A 2,500-nucleotide genomic window follows, 5' to 3' on the forward strand; every position below is an offset into this window, starting at 1 on the left:
ACTCTGAAAAAATTTCCAAGTTTGGCTGACTTAGAAAAAATTCGAGAACCAGGATGAGGAGGGGGAAAATGTGGCCAGTCAGGCCGACCCGAAGTGCCTCTTAGGCGGATAGGGGTTGGGCGAAACTCCCTTGAAAGTGGCACTCTGAAAAAATTTCCAAGTTTGGCTGACTTAGAAAAAATTCGAGAACCAGGATGAGGAGGGGGAAAATGTGGCCAGTCAGGCCGACCTGAAGTGCCTCTTAGGCGGATAGGGGTTGGGCGAAACTCCCTTGAAAGTGGCACTCTGAAAATATTTCCAAGTTGGGCTGACTTAGAAAAAATTCGAGAACCAGGCTGAGGAGGGGACCATCTGGCAAGGGAGTCCGACCTAAAGTGCATCTAAAGCGGATATGGGTTGGTCGAGCCTCCCTTGATTTGCCCTGGAGCTCCCACGTCTTAAAAAGGTCTCTCCTATAATTGTACACCAACCATTTTGAGGTTTGGGTGCAAACCTCTCGAATGGGGGGACTCGGTCCCCTATCTACAGCGCCCCTAATGACGACAGGTGGTACTGCGCCCCTGGTAGCCCGGCCATTGAAAATGAATGGGCCCATTCATTTCAATGGGGAATTTCGACCCCTGGTTGCCCGCCATTCATTTCAATGGGGAATTTCGACCCCTGGTCGCCCGCCATTCATTTCAATGGGGACTTTCGACCCCTGGTTGCCCGCCATTCATTTCAATGGGGGATTTCGACCCCTGGTCGCCCGCCATTCATTTCAATGGGGGATTTCGACCCCTGGTAGCCCGCCATTCATTTCAATGGGGGACTTCGACCCCTGGTAGCCCGCCATTCATTTCAATGGGGGACTTGGACCCCTGGTAGCCCGCCATTCATTTCAATGGGGGATTTCGACCCCTGGTCGCCCGCCATTCATTTCAATGGGGGACTTGGACCCCTGGTAGCCCGCCATTCATTTCAATGGGGGATTTCGACCCCTGGTCGCCCGCCATTCATTTCAATGGGGGATTTCGACCCCTGGTAGCCCGCCATTCATTTCAATGGGGGACTTCGACCCCTGGTTGCCCGCCATTCATTTCAATGGGGGATTTCGACCCCTGGTCGCCCGCCATTCATTTCAATGGGGGATTTCGACCCCTGGTAGCCCGCCATTCATTTCAATGGGGGACTTGGACCCCTGGTAGCCCGCCATTCATTTCAATGGGGGATTTCGACCCCTGGTAGCCCGCCATTCATTTCAATGGGGGACTTGGACCCCTGGTAGCCCGCCATTCATTTCAATGGGGGATTTCGACCCCTGGTCGCCCGCCATTCATTTCAATGGGGGATTTCGACCCCTGGTAGCCCGCCATTCATTTCAATGGGGGACTTCGACCCCTGGTTGCCCGCCATTCATTTCAATGGGGGACTTCGACCCCTGGTTGCCCGCCATTCATTTCAATGGGGGACTTCGACCCCTGGTTGCCCGCCATTCATTTCAATGGGGGATTTCGACCCCTGGTCGCCCGCCATTCATTTCAATGGGGGACTTCGACCCCTGGTTGCCCGCCATTCATTTCAATGGGGGATTTCGACCCCTGGTTGCCCGGCATTCGTTCCTATGTGGCGGGGGATTTCAACCCCAGGTCGCCCTCGTGTGGTTCTTTTTGGCGCAGCTGACCGGGCTCCGCTGCTCATGGAGGTTTGCTAGTGGAGGATAACCCCCTGCCTGGGCAACTCGAACGCCCGGCATTCGTTCCTATGTGGCGGGGGATTTCAACCCCAGGTCGCCCTCGTGTGGTTCTTTTTGGCGCAGCTGACCGGGCTCCGCTGCTCATGGAGGTTTGCTAGTGGAGGATAACCCCCTGCCTGGGCAACTCGAACGCCCGGCATTCGTTCCTATGTGGCGGGGGATTTCAACCCCAGGTCGCCCTCGTGTGGTTCTTTTTGGCGCAGCTGACCGGGCTCCGCTGCTCATGGAGGTTTGCTAGTGGAGGATAACCCCCTGCCTGGGCAACTCGAACGCCCGGCATTCGTTCCTATGTGGCGGGGGATTTCAACCCCAGGTCGCCCTCGTGTGGTTCTTTTTGGCGCAGCTGACGGGCTCCGCTGCTCATGGAGGTTTGCTAGTGGAGGATAACCCCCTGCCTGGGCAACTCGAACGCCCGGCTCCCCCCCGGTCCGCTGGAGCTCCTCCAACGGCCAGCAACAAGCCCCGAAGACGGGCGCGCTCCCCGCGGTCCGCTGGAGCTCCTCCAACGGCCAGCAACAAGCCCCGAAGACGGGCGCGCTCCCCGCGGTCCGCTGGAGCTCCTCCAACGGCCAGCAACAAGCCCCGAAGACGGGCGCGCTCCCCCCGGTCCGCTGGAGCTCCGCCAACGGCCAGCAACAAGCCCCGAAGACGGGCGCGCTCCCCCCGGTCCGCCAACGGCCAGCAACAAGCCCCGAAGACGGGCGCGCTCCCCGCGGTCCGCTGGAGCTCCTCCAACGGCCAGCAACAAGCCCCGAAGACGGGCGC

The sequence above is a fragment of the Leptonotus elevatus genome, unplaced genomic scaffold (assembly GCF_054856555.1).
Source record: "Leptonotus elevatus isolate MCC_2025b unplaced genomic scaffold, RoL_Lele_1.0 HiC_scaffold_244, whole genome shotgun sequence".
Classification (NCBI taxonomy): domain Eukaryota; kingdom Metazoa; phylum Chordata; class Actinopteri; order Syngnathiformes; family Syngnathidae; genus Leptonotus; species Leptonotus elevatus.